The sequence below is a fragment of the Podarcis tiliguerta genome (genome assembly GCF_965153285.1).
Source record: "Podarcis tiliguerta genome assembly, chromosome: 3".
In the NCBI taxonomy this organism is placed as follows: domain Eukaryota; kingdom Metazoa; phylum Chordata; class Lepidosauria; order Squamata; family Lacertidae; genus Podarcis; species Podarcis tiliguerta.
In genome coordinates this window covers 62,474,288-62,492,714 of record NC_139536.1, presented here as the reverse complement: position 1 = coordinate 62,492,714, position 18,427 = coordinate 62,474,288, and the positions used below count along the sequence as shown (strand labels likewise).

Sequence of the window (18,427 nt, the reverse complement as noted above, 5' to 3'; positions counted from 1 at the left end):
TCTTTAAAGACCTAGATTGGCTCAAAGTGTTGGTGCTGACCTTTAAAGCCCTAAACAGCCTCGGCCCAGTATACCTGAAAGAGCGTCTCCACCCCCATCATTTAGCCCAGACACTGAGATCTAGCGCCGAGGGCCTTCTGACTATTCCCTCACTGCGAGAAGTGAGATTACAGGGAACTAGGCAGAGGGCCTTCTTGGTAGTGGCGCCTGCCCTGTGGAACGGCCTCCCATCAGATGTCAAGGAAATAAACAACTATCTGACTTTTAGAAAACACCTGAAGGGAAGTTTTTAATGTTTGAAATTTCATTCTGTTTTTAGTCCTCTGTTGGGAGCCGCCCAGAGTGGCTGAGGAAACCCAGCCAGATGGGCGAAGTATTATTATTATTATTATTATTATTATTATTATTATTAACCTAATATAACCTGTTCCCTGGCAGGCTTCAGCCCTTACTTTGTGAATACTGTAATGCCAAAAGTCTAGAAATAACTGTTGGTTTGGAAAGATCTAAGTGGCATTCGACCACTGCATTATTACATTGTCTACATAAAACTGCTTTAAAAAAAAGAAGACATAGATATCTCTGTCTGAGAATAATCAAATAAAATTTTTAAAATACACATGTTTGATGGGTGTAAAGATTGTGGAAAATTACTGAACTCATTCTTGCCCAACCCGCAGCAACATAGGTTAAAAAAAGCCAAACTTTAGTGAGGTGTTTGGGTTAGTTTGCTCCTTCAAAGCCATAAGACTGCCAAACCTTAATCTGAGGCCTTCTCTACTTGCCGGCTCATTTTCCAGATACCCTTCATATATATTGGCATAGCCCACCTACTTCAAAGAGGTCTGGAGATGGCTTGGGCTGCCTTGTTTCTAGTTTTTACTCCTTCCCGATAGCTCCAGTAGGGTTTAAACTGAGGCTGCATACATGCCACATATTTAAAGCACATTTTCACTCCCAAAACGAACCTTGGGAGCTACAATTGCCAGTGTGCATAACAAAATACAGTTCCCACAACCTTAGTCCCAGCCAGGTACAGCGGTTACCTTGCACTTGTCTGAAAAGATGATGGGGACCTATATCTCAGGCAAAATACATTTCTGTACAAAATTATGGTTACGGATTGCTATAGAATTTCATGATTCTGCTTTCATTTTAATGTTAGTCTATACATGCTATTCAAAACTCAATTTTAAAGAAGACAGAAGATGGAAGTCAGACATATTAGGCAAAAAAGCTTCTAGAACATAATTTGGCATCCTGAATACATTATGTTTTACTAATTTCCAAACAGATGTTTTCTCTAGCCCTCATATTTTTCCCAAGCCACCTCCCAAGTTTCTATATATTGCTTGCTGTCTGTTATCTTGTATTCTTGCAAATCAGAACATTAAAAATAAAATAAAGGAACAAGTATGATTACAGACTGTGTCTTTCCTTAATTATTAAATAATAATTATAACAGTAATTTAGCACATGTTTAAGGGTATCTCAGAGAAGGCCATTTTCATTGGTTTTCCCAACAATGGTATGATTAAGATAGTTGAATACCACCCAATGTAGAATTTACATTTCTTCAGAGTATATCCACTGAAATTAATGAACATAGTCTTGTAATATTCATTGTTCGTTATTCTATGTTGTGTAAAGCTTAGTTGAAAACCACCCATTGTCACTAAAACAGATGTAGTCTATCAGGACCAAGATTCATAGCATGTTATCCAGGGGAGGCATAAGATAATAGGCCTGTGCTTGATATATTTACGGGAAAGGGTTTAGTGATGAAATTATCAGAATTTGGTATTCTAGTTTTATCATAATAAAGGGGCAATACATTTGTCTAGGCTTCCTACACAACCTGCAGAATGCAAATTGATATCTATTTAAAACCACAGAGTTTCTTTATGCAATATTATCGGGTGATGAGCAAAAGTGATGGTGCTAACAAATTGAAACGGATGACGTAATCTTGTTGAACAAGATGTCATTATTCAAAGGAGAATTTAACTAGCAATCCAGGGCCAACATCACTATGGCATGGCAAGGTGATGAGTGAAAGGCCAGGTTAAAAAAAAAGTCACTTGTCATTCTATCTACAGGAAGAATTTTTCTCTAGTAGTTAACAGTTGAAATTGAATGCTTTTGGGAGCCTGCCCTTGCCATCTTTTTGCATGTGTTAAATTGACATGAATGTCAGCTGGAATGGCAATTCTGGCTGATGGACGAATTGGTCAGGGTGTCCATTTGAGAAGTTTATGTGAGCTAAAATAATGAAATGCTGACCCTTAGCAGCAATATATGAGTTCATTAAAAGATATTGTTATGCGCCATCCACAGTCTCCACTGAGCTATAGCAAGATTCCAGGGAGTTCCAGGCACTTAAATCAGGATTGTGTTTCCATAGGAAAATCAAGGCACAACAGAGGCTGCAGTGTCTTTGTGAAATATGGTTCATTACACATATTTATACTTGAGCCTTGATGGAGGGAGTGAAGAACACTTTATACCTCAAGAGCATTTCTTCTTGCTTCTCCCATGCTCCTTGGTCTTTGTGTGCAGCCTCTCCCAGCCAGCACCACGTGGAGTTCTGTCCCCACTTCCTTCTTGCCCTTTCCAGAAAATTCTGGAAAAAGGATGCTTTTTTTCCCTGTGGTGACATCACAACCCCTGTAACCCTGGCAACCTGCCCCTCCCAAAGGACAGCCTTTGCGCTGTCAGTTGGATGGCCCAGTACTCTTCTCTCTTGGTTTCTTAATGACACCTCTATCTACCTTTTTCACACTTCTCCACAGATAATAGAGCATAGAGTTGGAAGGGACCACAAAGGTCATGTTGCTCAACCCCTGCAATGCAGGAATCTTTAGCCCAATATGGGTCTTGAACCCACAACCCGGAGCTATCACAGACTTCCCATGAAAACATCATAGAAGCCTCCTGTACCCTAGATTGTGCCATGCTTTGTTCCACTCCACATTCTTAATTCACATTTATTTTTGCCCAATTTGTGTCCCTCTTTTCTTCAGTCAATGTGAATGAGCCCTTTGGACACAAGGCCCTAAGTGTTCCTTGCTTAGTTTAAGGGATGTTTGATTTTGCAAGGTGATGCACCGCGGCTGATGAGCCAACACTGTATCAAGTGTGGGTGTGGGGAAGCCTCCTATGTTACACTTCTCTTTCTTGTATCACAAAGAGAGAAAGTCATAACATGGAATGGGCTTAGTCTTTAAATACCAGTCAAAATTAAATGTAGACTTTGGTTCAGGATTCAACATATCCGTCTGTCTTGGGAGACAAATAGCACTTTTCAGGAGCACAAAATATGCAATACATCTAGATTGTGTATGAACTATGCAGTGTGTGTGTGTGTGTGTGTGTGTGTGTATTGTGCACCGCCCCCCACAGAGTTCTCAGCTTCCATTAATTCTAGAAAAAAAATGTCAGGCTAATCTTTCTTATAGCAAGTGCTAGCTACCTGATGTAGTCTGCTAGACTGTCACACTTGGACAGCTTTCTTGATAAATTACACTCCCGTTTTAATGACCGTGTCTGACATGCAGGCAATGAAATGACAAGGCATTCATATGTTGTTAATATAACTCAAGACTATGGCTGACCTTTCAAAAATGTTATTCATAAGAGTTTTGCATTTCATTTTGTTTGGTTAATTAAACTAATTGCATTGCTCAGTGGCCTCTAGCTAGAGACCTGAGCAAAGACTTTACAAGAGGGACCTTTAAAATAACTCAGCATAAGCAAGCACTTATGCTGTCTTGCTTCCTGCTACTTGTATGGTGTCACTGCAGAAGGACTTCCGTACAATTTCTTTGGCAGCTTTCGGAAGTAAAACTTCTTATATTTAGGGCTGTCAATCAATAAAACACTTAAAAATACCTGACCTAAGTAGTGTGATTTCTGGGTAGAGGCTCATGATAAATAAACCTCTTAGATTATTTCTTTTGAATGAAGGCTTATTAACTAACTTTCACCAGTTTTAGCAAAACATATCATGCAAGCCAGCACCTTTGTGCCACAGGAATTTATTTGGGTGAGGAAGGAGTGCGTGGCCTTGACACTCTTGCCATCTGAACGAAACAAAGTTTATGAATCCTGGATGATCATCCGAGAATGTCGAGTGAACAGGACTGTGCAGTCTGAAAGATTAGAAATATTGCATAAGCAAGCAGCTGGTTCAAAGAAAGATATTATCCTACCTAATTTTGCAAGGTAAGGTGTTGGGCACATGAGTCAGAGTTATGAGTTGCGGTCATGAATGGATTAGAGGTCAAACACCAGGCTGAATAGATAAGGTAAGGGTAGAGGAGGAAGGGGAGGGCAGGAGTGCCAACTTGAATAAAATATGGGGGGGGGGCAAGTAAGCACTGATCACATGATGTAGTGCAATGACACCATTTGAATGGCAATGCCCATCAATATTTTTTTTTGGGGGGGGTGTTTCCAGCCCCCTCAAATATTTTATTGAGAGGTCTGAAGACGCCTTGCCCCCTAGGAGTTGATTATCCAGTGTTGTATTGTTAACCAGTGTGACAGGTTTCTCAAACAGCTGGACTAGCTTCGAAGGATGTCACCGTCACCATTTGAAAAAAGAAAAGAAAAAACACCAACCGGTTTAAGGTCAGGTGCGAAGCATGGAATGCCGGCGACCAACAAAGCTGTCGCACATTATACTGCTCCTCAATTACCTTACAGCACATCTGAACCTTACTGTATCACTAGAGGAATCCTCCTGTGAATTGACCTAATTTTGTCAATTTTTGGCACTTTTTAACTTGCTGTATCTGTGCCAATTTTTATCAGATAAGTTTATACTTTCATATATCCCACCAGGTAGATTCTGTATGCTAAGTTTACTCCCGTGCACCTATAATTTGAACTACAATTTGAACAGTAGCATTTTGTTGTGGAGATATATCCACATGCATTCACTTCTGCTGTTGCACATTTTGAAACTCACTCTTTTTAAAACCAATGACAGGAATTTCCCCAGGTTATGTAAATGACGCAGGTAATTTGATGTTCTGTACCCAGAGTGAGTTAATATGAAATAATTTCACAAGATGGCATGATTCAGGCGTAGAAAGCAGAAGATAATGGTAATTTATCTGCTTCTTGAATTCAGGACACACTACTTATTCCCAGCGAGAATTACGCTTTGCTTCTTCCTTATTTCGTTAGTTCATCTAGAGGTCCCTGGTGGAATTTTTAAGAGAGACGGTATTAGTAATGCTCATGGCATCATCCACGTGTAAGGAGTCTGTTGTTATGGAATCAGATAGTAAAATCGCACAATACATTTCTTTTCCTTCCAGGAAGCAGAAGGTGACAATTTCTTGTGCCGTTCATTTCATTGACATTGTCAGCTCCTTCAAATATTTTGATGACACACATCAACTTAAGGCACTTGCTGAAATTTCCTGTGTTAAAGGAATAGCAAAATGCACACTGAAGGCACACCCTAATATATCATATGTGTGGGCAATTCCCATAGTTCAGAGCTTTCCAAACTGTGTGTTGCAACATGTTAGTGTGTCGGCTGCAGTGTGTAGGTGTGACATGCTCCCCACTCTCCTCCTGGGACTAGAAAGCGGTTAGCTTAACCTCTGGTTTGCTAGTAAAACTGAATTGCTGTGTCATGAAATGATGCATGTCTAAAAAAATGTGTCGCCAACATGAAATGTTCAGAAAGCTCTGCCACAGTTCATGCCTCGGCAATGTCCACATAGCTGACAGGAAGAACTGTGGCACCAGCAGGTGGTGTACATTGTATAAAGCTAGTTTCTCACCCTGGGACAAGTGGAACAACTCCTCTACTTTAGGCTGTGTGCCTCAGCCACCCCTATCAGGTAAACAATAAGTCATCATCTTGTCAACAGCTCCTTGCTGTTGTACACACTGCATATTTCTTAACGGTTAAAATTATTCAGAGAGAATTTCATCACACCCACTCAACATTATACAGCTAGGTTGAAGCTGAAAAACTGAAAACAGTACCCAAGCATTCACTCAGAAACATGTTGTAATGATGATGGCCCACAGCTTGACAGCCATGGAAGACACCCTACAGGCAGGAACACAACCAGTGTCTCATCAATGTCTCACCATGGCCTCAACCTCAACCCCAGAAGGCTGACTTGTAAACTACAATGGTTGATGGTCCCCAAAGCCACTGAGAGACCAAGGAGACCTAACAGAGTCACCCACCCATATCTCCAAGACCTTCTTTCTCAGCTCTGACAGGGAGGTTGTTGCATGGTGGGGTTGGGGGGGACTTCAACAGGATCTCAATGACCCAACACTATGTGCAGATCCTTAACCCAAGCCTACTGGCTTCCTGATGAAAGATGAAATGGTGGAAACAGCAGAGGTTCTGTCAGTGTCTTGGTTCATTCACCAAAGGGGAGATCTCTGATAGGCCCTAGTCTGCTGTTCTCACCACAGAAGAGAGCCAGGCTAAACAGCCCCTTTGCCCATTCCACATGCACAGGTGGAAGAAGCTGTGATGCCTATTAAGGGGAGAGATTTTGGAATCTGGATGTGCTAGGTCAAACAGGAAGCTTCTATGAGCCAGGCTGACCCTTGTGGAGGCTCTCTGCCCACTTCAGGACCCTGAAAGACCATACAGAAGGCCTGTATGGTACAGGAAGTACTTAAGTACAGGAAACTCCACACTTCAAATGTTTGCCTTTCAAATGATGGAAGGTGATGGGAACAGGGACAGCAGAGTTAGCATGCTCATCCCTACTGTCTCTTGCATGTTAAATTAACACAGAAGAAGAATGTCTGCTCCTTCTACCCTCTTCATTGTCCTTTTCATATTTATGAGAGAATGGTGTTCATCAGTGCAAAATAGTTGTTCAGTAAAAGGTAAAGGACCCCTGACAGTTAAGTCCAATCGCGAACGACTCTGGGGTTGCGGCACTTATCTTGCTTTACTGGCCGAGGGAACAGACGTTTGTCTGCAGACAGTTTTTCTGGGTCATGTGGCCAGCACGACTAAGCTGCTTCTGGAGAAACCAGAGCAGCGCACGGAAATGCCGTTTACCTTCCTGCCGGAGCGGTACCTATTTATCTACTTGCACTTTGATGTGCTTTCGAACTGCTAGCTGGGACTGAGCAACGCGAGCTCACCCTGTCGTGGGGATTTGAACCGCCGACCTTCTCATTGGCAAGCCCTAGGCTCTGTGGTTTAAACCACAGCGCCACCCACGTCCCCTAAGTTGTTCAGTAGAAATCAATAAATAGCAACATGGATGGAAAAGAACAGAAGGCGGAAATGATGGTTAATCACATGGGTAAACACACTGAGGCTGTAATCTGTGCTCTCTGCCCCCATGGTAAACCTAGTATTACCATGAGACTGGCTTCTCTAGGTTGCCAAAGTATTTGTGGAAGGGGTGTAACAAAGGTCCCAAGGTGTTGCAGGAAGCTCCAGGTGGCAGTCCGCTTGTCCATGCAATTACAGCCACCACATGGGACATTTTTAAACAAATGACTGTGTTGCAACCAATATCCTGTGTTGTCAGCAATAACTTGTATCCACCTTGATTTTATAGCACCAGTGTATTATCAGTGTAAATATCTCCACTTTTGTTGCTGGGGGAAAAAAAAAGATTGGTATACCCTCTAGTTACAGGTATCCATTTCTCCTTTTGAGATATGAACATGGTCATTTGCTTCCTGCGTCAATGGAATGATTTGCTTCCAGAGTCAACAAGTGATATGTTCTGGGCTTTTATTACCACAGTAGGGAAGGATTATGTACCCAGAGCAGCTGTTGGGCAGCAACATGATCACTATGGATTGTTTGTAACTGCTTACTAAACAAAGACGCAGTAGCAGAGGCCACTCATCTTCTCTCTCTCGTCCGCAAGTTTCTAGGGATAATTATGCTTTTAGAAGAGTGTAAAATGTAGAACACAAGTGCATAAAACAGTTGGATCATGTGTGCTTGAAATTTGTTCTGATCTGAATTAAAACTTAGTCAACTACATTTGTCTTTTTAAAAGAACTTCAAGAATGTGTGCAAGAGACACGCAGACAGAGGCTACAGAGTTAAATTCCCCATATTAAAAAGTTACAATTTCTGGCCATGTTCTTGACCGTACATAAATCTGTTGGAAATATGCATTCCTCCAACGTCTCAACAACTATAAATCTGGCTGATGTGTTTTAAAGGATGTGTCACTTTATTAGTTAGATGGCTTGCTAATTTCTCCAAACTGCTCCAAACACTATGCCATCAGCACCAGGCCTCTTCTAGTTCCTCGAGCAATTTTGAGGACTGGGGTGAAGAAGCCATCAAAGGCCTTCTGCATAAAACCAGATGCAAAAGAAAAACTCTGCACATCCTCAAGCACATTCCTCTCTTTTATTATAATTCACAGACTCTAACCTTGGCAATGAAATCACACCCTAGCAAAGTTGCCCTAAATTTGGAAATGTTTTGTTCTGGACACCTCACACTTACAAGAAACAACTTTATCCACCCAGCCCAGAAGGTTGTGTCTGGGAAACTGCCTCTCCTGGGCTGGGAAACGGTTCAGAGGTCATTCCAGCTGGAAGCGCCGCCGCAAACTTTCCCGCTGTCTTGCTAACTCCAAAGTTGCTGCCGGTAGTTCTCTCCACACTGACCCCTTCCTGAGCTTCTTTGATCTTCTGCTAGTTCTCGCTCAAAGCAGCAGCGCACCGAGAGGGGGAGCCAAGGAAAGAGAAACGAGTGAAGTCCCGTTAGGAACTGCTCCAGATTTATTATTTTGTGGGGGTGGGGGTGGGCAGACAGCAGAGTCTTGTGCCAAATTAAAGGAGGCTGCAGCTTCATCATGGCATAAGCTTTCGTGGACCATCATCAGATCAGTTGCACGAAGTGGTACCCCCCCCCCTCAAGTAATACGGTAAGTTGTGGGTGGTAGTAAGTTGCGAGCTTCGAGGGCAATGCAAAAAGGGGAGTCTCTCCCCCCAAAGCACAACGTGTCGAAACCTCTCCAAGTTCTCCAGGCACCGTTTCTGCCGCGGTTCCGATGATCGGCGCGATTTGAAAAGGTAAAAAGAAATCCAGTTTTCTTCCTAGCCCCTTTCAGCTGCGATTCCCAGTCACGCAAATGCCCCCGTGTTATCGCCCTCTCCCGATCACAAACACAGGATATTGGATTATATAATTAGGATGGAAATTAAGAGTTCGTTTATTATCTCTCGCCCCGCGGCTCTCACCATCGCCACGCAAATTAGCGCGGCATCAAAGCGGGTCTTCCCACCACTCCGCCCTTCCACGCACGCTTCGGAGCAGCCGGGAGAGAAGTCTGCGCCTCCCTGCGGGTGTTGCGGGGACTCCACCTCCCATCAACCGCAGCCAGCATGGGATGATGGAAGTTGGAGTCCCAGCAACAGCTGAAGGGCCGCAGCGATTGATCGCAGAGCCAGCAGCTGCCCCGGATTAATTCGCAGGAAGAGGTTCTTCCTTCCAAAATCCCCGCTGAGCTTTCTTTGCGCGTCACTGCTAGTGGGGAAGACGCGCGTGGATATTGGCAGCGCCCCACCGCGCGGCTGCCTGGGCTCATTTGGGACAAAGAGCGGGATATAAATTTAAGAAATAATTAGCACACGCACCTGTGTGCGTGTGTGTGAGAGAGAGAGAGAGAGAGGAAGAAGAAGAAGAAGAAGAAGAAGAAGAAGAAGAAGAAGAAGAAGAAGAAGAACCTATTTATATGTCCCAAATAGAAAGGCTGGTTGGAGTGGGCGCTCTTCTCCTTTCAGCCCCAAGCGCGGGAAGGGGTGGAATTGAAAGGAGCAGCGGGAGACGTTTCACGCCTTTCTTCATCGTCACCCCTGGAAGCAAGGCGCCGATGGTTTGTGCCCTCGGCGACTCGCCTTACGACTCCGGCTCGGGAGAGTTCATATCTAGGGAGGAGGGGTGTGTGTGAAGAGGGAACCAGGTCACGCGACCTCTTGAATCAACGGAGAGCTGAAAACTTTTCGAGCTTGCCTGTCTCCTCCTCTCTTCCCTCAGAGAGAGAGAGAGAGAAAGAGACACGCCTCCCATTGGCCGCCGCCGAGGAGGGGCCCTCTGTCCCCGCCCCCCCCAGAAGAGAAACTCCCACCAAGGGCACCTCTGCTTTTCACACGGATGAGCCGGGGGGCTGCAACATCTGGCTGGCTGGTGCAGGTGAGAGGGAACGGCTAGCGCGAGTCCGCGCGCCACGGCGGGACTTTGGCTGGAGCCAGAAATAAATGCCCCCCCTCCGCTGCAGCCCACCCCCCTCCCCGGCCCCTTCTGCCCCCGCCTCCCACTCCCGCGCCCCCTTCATGGCTTTGTCTGCCTGAGCCCCTGTGAGGAGGAGGCGGCGGCGGCGGCGCGCGGGGAGCATGGAGAGAGGCGCTCGCGGTCTGGCTCGCGCGGAGCCTCCCCTGGTGTGAAGGCACCCGAGAGGCGGAGGAGCCCGCCGGGAAGAGCACGGCAGCCGCCGGACCCTCGGAGACCCCGCGCACTTGCTGCAGGTAATTCGCGGCAGCGGCGGAGGGGGAGGGACCTAAAACCCTTTCGGCGTCTTTCTTTCCTCAAAGGAGATGCCCGACCGTCTTCGTAGGAGGGCGAAGGGGATTCGCAGCGATCCTTAGGATTCCCAGCTGACGGAAGGAGCAACTCTTTGTTCTTCGCGTTGTTCCTCGCCCGCCTCCCATATGTATATTTTAACATGCACTTGTCGGAGCTGGGGGGGGGGGTCCTGTTGCAATAGATTTCAATTGGAGAGGGGGCAGAGTGATAAAATGGGGGAGGCAGCGTTCCCTAAAATGGGGCACCCTTGCCCAAAAAAGGGCCACGGCACGTGAAGAGTCTCCCCGCTGCTCTGTGTAGCTGCTACACCCTCTTTTGTTCGGCTCTGAAATTCTTCAGCAACAATTCCTTACCAGCTTCAAGGCGCAAGAAATGGACGGGGAAAACGCTGGCATTCGTCCAAGGGTAGTTTCTTGTCTATTTTTAAAGGAACTTGGCATTTTCTATTTAAATTTTTGTGCTGGTTTACACACACAACACACAATCACACTTGCTTTGCCGAATATTTACAGGGATGAGAGGGACAGATGGAAACTATCAAGGGGAGTGTACTTTTCCCATGACAGAAATGAAAAGAAACACATGCCGTTCTTCCCTTAAATCAGGTTAGGGTTTCAGTCTGGATTGTTAATTGACCAGACAGATGGTTGTAAGAAGCATGTCATGCTCAGATGACCTGTTAATGAAGAATTTAAATAGCCCATGTTTAAAATTAACAAGGTCTTGGTCACATTACATAGAATTCAGGCCATCTGCTCCTTTACGGTAGTACATAAAAAGTGTAGAGATTTTCCTAGTTTAAAATTTTCAGGAATGGAAGAACTGTTAGTTTGTGTCCATTTAAACAGCAGTAGAGAAACTACACTTGAAAAGTGAGATCCCAAGTAAAACCGAAAATGAAAGCTCAGACAACAAATTCTGGGTAAATTGGAAGTTCTCAGAAGTTGTGCCTGAGAGGGTTGTGCATTTGGTACATATTCTTCAACGGACATTTTTCTGTAGTATCAGCTTTACTTTTGACTCCCACTACCAAATATAGCATTCAATAAGTGTGCTTTTATCATATAAGTTGCAATCTTGCACACAGTGTGTCTGCTTAAAGCTCATTGACGTCACAGTTAATTGGCCGCAGATTGTGTTCAGGATTGCAACCAGGTATTTAGATATGGAATTATCCTGCTCAGTAAAACTACACCTCAAAAAAAAAAATCCATATTTTGGGACTTGGTTCTGTAACTTGGTGTTGTCTAATATCATACAAGTAAAGCACACGCCAAATTTCTATTTGTGTATAATGGACCTCAGGAGAGAAACATTTCTCCCTTTTGAGGTTTTGAAAAGGGTCTACTAAGAAAAAGCTATATTCTTAGTAGATTGAAGTATCAATAGTTGAATGATTTTGCAATAGTGCTTCATCTTGTTTCTAAACGGGAACATTTTAGTGTCTACATCATGTTGCCAGTAACATTTCTTTTCTAGCAAAATACTTGTTAGAGTATAATTAAGAGGCAATTTCAGTAATTTAGTGCATGGATAACAATTAGTCTTTTGTCCTGAGCAGAAAGCAGTGTTCATGCAGAGAAAAGCTCAAGTGCAGATATATAGCAATTTGGAGAAGAAATCATATGTAATTTGTATTGTGTTGGCATAGGAACATATTTTACTTGTTGCTCTTTCATTGACATCAGTGTGATTCAGATGGAAGTGCACTGCAAGGAGAGCGAAAAAACAAAACCGACCTGAAGCCACAGTCCATGTTCACCCTTCACAATAGAGGTGCTGGCTTATCTTGGTTTATTGCAGGGGTCAGCAAACTTTTCCTGCAGGGGGCTGGTCCACTGTCCCTCAGACCTTGGGGGGGCGGACTATATTTTTGGGGGGGAATCCCCTCCACTGAAACACCCCTCCCTTCTCCACAGCACTGGACGAGCCCCAGCGGCTGCTTACCTGTGCCTTGCGAGCGGCAGGGGCTGATGGTGGCAGCGGCGGAGGGACGATGAGCAGCGTGAAAGGGCTGGCTCCGAAGAGGGGCTGCTTAAAATGGCGCTCAGCCAACTGTGGCTCAACAAAGCCCATCCCCCTTTGTCCTCTAGGCAGGGCGGGGTGAAGCCAGGAGGAGAGAGGGAGGAGGTGCCGCAGTGGTGTGTGTGAGGTGGGGGGGGGGGGATGGCGCAGCCCAAACAATCAGAATCCTCACGCCAATCCACATGGCAATTTCTGGACCATCGGCGGGCCGGATCCAGAAGGCAATTGGGCCAGATTTGGCCCCCAGGCCTTAGTTTGCCAATCCATGTTTTATTGGGTATATGCAGCCTGATGGTGCACACTGCCCAATCACTTCCGCCTCTCCCTGGCATCAGTGAGAGAAACAAACTAAACTTGACATCCAAACCCTGGTTCCTAGTTTGTTTTCTCCTAACAAGCCAGGATCACTAGCCAGCCTTAAAACATGGTTTGTAGTTGGCTTACAAACAGTGGGTTGTTAGGGAGCAGCAAACCAAGACACTTAATTACCGTTGCTTGATTTGTTTCTTCCCACTTGTGCCAGGAAAGAAGTGGAGTAGGGGCCATCAGGTAGTCAGTATGCTGCTCATTCACAACAGACTATGGCAAGCCAGCAACCCTGCCATATGGTGACATGCAAATGTGGCCACTCCTTCCTTCACATGTGGAAAGTTTGGGTCAAATTAAGACTGCCTGTCCTCGTATGCAGATCTTGGACTTATTGAGTGGCCCTGAAATGAGCATGCAGCTTCAGGTCTTGAGGGAACACGCATATGCAAATGCTTCACACAAATAAAGCTTTTCATACCTGCAGGTCTTCTGTGAGACTTACCGGTATCTCTTTCATATACACCAGGGATGGGAAGTCCGTGACTCTTCAGATGCTGTTGGACTCCAGATCCTGTCAGCCCAGCTAATGGTCAGGGATGGTGGGAAGGCCCACAGTTTCCCCATCCCTGATGTACACACTGACACCTTCCTCCTCAATACTTGCACATTTCCTCACACACTGCTGCTTAAATGCACTTTACCTTTGCCTCTTGTCTCTTTCTCTCATATTCAAGCTCTCCTCATCGCTGCTAATGGAGAAGAGAGATCTGAAAGAAAGCCTTCATCAAGGACATACAAGGCTTCACAAATGTTTTCAGATGTATCTGGAAAACCTTGCACCCTGTATTGTGTGAATAGTGTCTCCGTGTGCATTAATGGGGGGGAAGTGTGCCATTATGAATACCCCCCATTTTTTGGCAGGATGGAGATTGAATTCCATGTCGGGGAAACACAGGAAGGAAGATTGCTCCTCATGATGACAGTGTGGGAAGCAGTACTATATCCTGGCTGGTTTTTCCTAGTGGCTGAAAAATATGCCTAATTTGGCCGTGGCGCCTCATTCTACTTTCTTACTGAATATTCTTAGCACAGATATACACAAGCCTAGTGCAGGAATCTTTGTTGTGATAACCTGAAAAGTCTGGCTGCATTCAGGTAGCAACCTTCTTACAGCACTGATTATGATTGCATTCACATGGCCTTTTATTCTGTTTTTCTGACATTTCCCTAACTGTTGATTTCTGCATTGTATTTGAGCCTTCACATGACATAAAAGCCACTTCCACAAATATAGGAGATTATAGTGCAAGCTATTTCCATGTTACTTGCTTCTAGAAAAAAAAACCATCTGCAAATAACACAGAAATGAGCACTAAACTTGTGCTATATACCACTAAATTTGTGGAAGTGGCCTTTATATAATGCAGAAATTGTTAGGAAAATGTTGGGGAAACTGGAATAAACTGCCATGTGAATGCTGACTATGTGATTTAATGAATGGCACCCTATTTGGGTGGAAAAATTCAGGGAACTGATCAGGACATCCTTTGTTTAGACCAGTTGACACAAACTGGCCTCCAGGTGTTAGACTGCTTCTCCCATCATGATCCTTTGAAGGAGGGGGGAATCTAGCACTCAGATAAAGAAAGATGTTTTGACTAAGTTTATAGAACTAATATTAAGTGGGCATCTCTCTGATGTTGGCACCATTGTCATGGTTTGTAGCATTGGCACAACATTATGGTTTATAATGTGTCTTTGGTGACGATGTGTCTTTGGATGTCCTTTGTCCTTAATGCAAGAGGGAAAATCATATAGTCCAGGTGATGATGATGATGATGATGCCATCAGTTGTGGAAGAGTCATTAACAACCCCTCACTATGTGCATGAACTTGAAACATACATTAGATGTATGCAAAGGAATAGGGTAGGTGAAACATTAACAGCACCCTTTAATTATGCTCAGTTTTATAACAGAATTAATTTAGCAAAGATAACATTACATGATATGAAGTGTGATAATTTTTCAATATGTTCCAGAACCTTCCCAATTAAAGTTTGTGGTGTCTTTAAAGAAATTACTGTAATTAAAAATGATATGTGTAGGAAAATATCAAGCACCCCATAGATAAATTAAATCTGGCATAAATTGATGAGTTTGTAGAGAGGACTGTTGACCCTTGATGCTTGGTGAAGAATCTCAGTGTAAAAAAGTTCTACTTGAATATATTCAATTTAAAGCCACTGTCTTGGCTGTTGACAGGGTTGAATGTGAGATGAAACCCTTTGTACAGTAGCATGGGATTAATTTCTCACTGTTACCAATGCCAAACGTATGTGTCACTGGACCCCATCACAAGCAGCAGCCCTTTCCTAACACATTCATACTGGCACAAATTTGTTGACCTGCGAAAATGAAAAGCTAAGCTTGCTTCATTTCTGCTTGTTGAATGGCTGCTAAAAGCACAAAGCAGTTTAAGCAGAAAAGGTAGCAATTCTACTCTTAATTTATGTCCTTGAGGATAGCAGGTTGGTTGGATGGCTATGCAAAAATATGTGCTTTGTGGCATTAACTCCAATCCTAAGCATTTATATGACAGGACAAGAAGTCTAGGAGCAAGTCAATACGAATAATTTGAATAGGGATTAAGGGTGGCACATTTGATGTTGCCAGGTCCAGCCCTATAGGCAGAGTGAGTGGGCACCTTAAATGGCAGGTGAGTGCAGAGCAGCAATGAGCAGGTGGAAAACAGAGTTGTATGTCTACACTTCCTAAGATAGCCTGTTGCTTTCAGGTGTCGTAGATGATGCTGTCCTGTTACCTGTACATAGAATAATAGAATCATGGAATTGTAACATTGGAAGGGACCCCAAGGGCCATCTAGTCCAACCTCCTGCAATGCATTGAAGTAAGAATCAACAGTCTGGTTGATCTCTGTACATTGGGAAGGGTGAATTTTGTCCTTTGGCTCAGACAGCAAAATGTATTGGGTCATCTCTGAATGTAGCTGCCACACAGCATCCACTTCCAGCCTGATTCAAACCAATTATACCCATTCGTGTGTCCACATCAGCGTGCTTTATGTAATTTAAATTGCTTCCTGTTGTGGCTGTCTCTGCAAGGGCTGTCCTGTTTGTGTACTGATTTGCCAAAGATCAGATGATTTCTTTGTGCAGGATCTTCCAAGTGGGGTAAAGCAAATATTCGTTATTTTCTCATTTACTGGCGTGCAGTCATTTTATGTTGCAGCCATGCTTATGGTGAGCTAAGCTAAAGAAGGATTTCCCTTTCTCACTCAGCACTTCACTTTATAAAAGCAGCAATTATTGGCAACTATGTGAATGCAATGACTGTCACTCTTTAGGGAGCGGTTTAACTTTTCTTGTGTTTGATCTGATTGGAAGCGCACAGAACTTTATACGTTTGATGAGTAACAAGCTGGGGAATGGAGTTTGTTGGTTTTCTGCAGCCAGGGATCCTGCAAGGAAAACACACTTACAGATTTCTTCAGAGAAGTAAATATTTCAGGCCCCAGAGCAACTGGTATAGCCAGAATGTTCCTTGGCCACATGATGAGCAACTGAAAAGCAATCTTAGCCACTTACCCACAAGTGAAACTATAACATAGTATCCTTTTCCTTTCCCCCTAAGATCTCAAAAACCCTACACACTGATCCTCTTCAGGGCTTCACTATAAGAACCGTTCAAGATTTCAGTGAGACTCATTATCGTACAAAGGCTTTGGGAACCAGATGACTCATCCAGTACTCTCTAAATCAGTTATATTTTGTTGGTGGAGATTTAAAATGTAATCTCCCGGCTCTCAGTCAAGCTATCCTCAATACCTACCATTCTGGTCCTTGTATTAACACTCTCTGCCCCTATACTGTTCATTCAATTTCTATTGGAAGTAAAAACAACAACAAACATGTGTATCTGTCAATCCCAGGATGCGGTCTGAGGGCACCTTGCTTTAGCTATGGGGTTTCCCATTGCTACCACTTTCTTGGCCCTATTGCTATCTTGATGGTGGGGCATCAAGCTGACATGACCTCCTCAATCAATTGGTTTAGTTTTCCAGTTACACTCACGTTTTTGAGGTACAGTGCTTTAACTGCCTCCTCCTTGGTTCAAAGCAGATTCCTTCCTTCCCTCCTTCCCTAATTTGAACAGGGGTGTATGTCAAGCATGTGGCACACCACAATACATGGTTAGTGGGATGTGCTTGACTTTATGGGTCACAAGTTCCAGACCTACACTGCAGTACTTGGGAAGATCAGTTAAAAAAGGAACTTGTTCATCCTGTCCAAAAATAAACTAGTATTGGTCAAAGATCTTACTTTAAGAAAATGAGCTCTGGTTCCAGTGGCAGAGCATATGCCCACGCTGCCCAGGGCAGGCGCTCTCTCGAGGGGGGTGGGGCATGGAGGGTGCCCTCCCATGCGCCACATTTTAGGGTAGGAGAGGAGCAGGGGAGCTGCTGCTCGCTCTCCTCCTGCTCTCTGCAGCTGGGTCAGACATGACCCGGCAACAGAGCTGCTGCAGCCAGGGGCACCTTGCCACTGCTGAGGAGGGCTGCTGTCTGCCGCCGGGACAGAAGAGCTGCCGCTGCTGGGCATAAGGTATGCCATTCACTCGCCTGCCATTTTGTCACCCCCCTCAGTCATGACACCCGGAGCGGTCTGCACCCACCGCACCCCCCTTCCTATGCCTCTGTCTGGTTCATCACTTCAGGTTACAGACTCCGCTAACCCAGAAATAGTACCTCGGGTTAAGAACTTTGCTTCAGGATGAGAACAGAAATCGTGCGGCAGCGGCACGGTGGAAGTGGGAGGCCCCACTACCTAAAGTGGTACCTCAGGTTAAGAACAGTTTCAGGTTAAGAACGGACCTCCAGAATGAATTAAGTTCTTAACCGGAGGTACCGCTGTAAACTCCTGCCAATTGCATGCCTTGGAGTATATATCCAACAATCCAGTCCAGAGACCATCAGTTCAGTTTATTAGAAGTGCATCCTCAGTGGGGCACATTTTTGGCTTGATCTACTTGATTGGATCTTCACAGATCTCAGGGATCACAGTATTAGGAGGTTTTAACAACAGCAGCAGCAGCACCGTGCATTTAAGAGTGGTGTTAGTGGCATAAATTCAAATGCTGAGTCTGTCTTCAGCAATGTATCACCAAGGGCGGACTTTGGTAATATGGTGCCCTGGGTATCTCACCTCAGAATCCCAACTGTGTGTGTGTTCACTACTCTCCCTGTCCCTTTCTGACAACAAATCCCAAGCTCCCAAGTGAAAAGTTTTCAATAAATAAGAAAAATTATGGTACATTTTAGAAGGGACCCATCCCTCAAAGGATAAACAGATACCCTCTTGTGCCAAAGATTCTCTTCTAGGGGACAGAGGTCCTAATAGTGATCATTTATCATTAGGGAAAAATACATCTGCATTTGTAGTAGGTGTGCGGTATTCAGTGATTTGTTTGCAAGGTGTGAAATTTGTAGATATTACCTGTTATCATG

General features: G+C 44.4%; 2 protein-coding genes and 1 long non-coding RNA gene across 5 annotated transcripts in view; 2 read left to right on the top strand and 1 right to left on the bottom strand.

The window, feature by feature from the left end:
- SAMD3 (sterile alpha motif domain containing 3) overlaps nucleotides 1–11,191 on the bottom strand; it is a 43,287-nt gene extending 32,096 nt beyond the window's left edge. For both annotated transcript variants that reach the window (XM_083435037.1, XM_083435036.1), the window contains exon 1: nucleotides 10,921–11,191. The gene's annotated coding sequence lies outside the window, so the exon portion shown is untranslated. The remainder of the gene's footprint in view (nucleotides 1–10,920) is intronic.
- Nucleotides 1–18,427, top strand: part of LOC310675061 — a 65,596-nt gene that overhangs the window by 4,593 nt on the left and 42,576 nt on the right. The gene's annotated exons all lie outside the window — the stretch shown is intronic.
- Nucleotides 9,363–18,427, top strand: part of TMEM200A (transmembrane protein 200A) — a 51,641-nt gene continuing 42,576 nt past the window's right edge. The window contains exon 1 of one of the 2 annotated variants that reach the window (XM_083435052.1): nucleotides 9,363–10,509. The gene's annotated coding sequence lies outside the window, so the exon portion shown is untranslated. The remainder of the gene's footprint in view (nucleotides 10,510–18,427) is intronic. The other variant, XM_083435053.1, reaches the window with a different exon arrangement.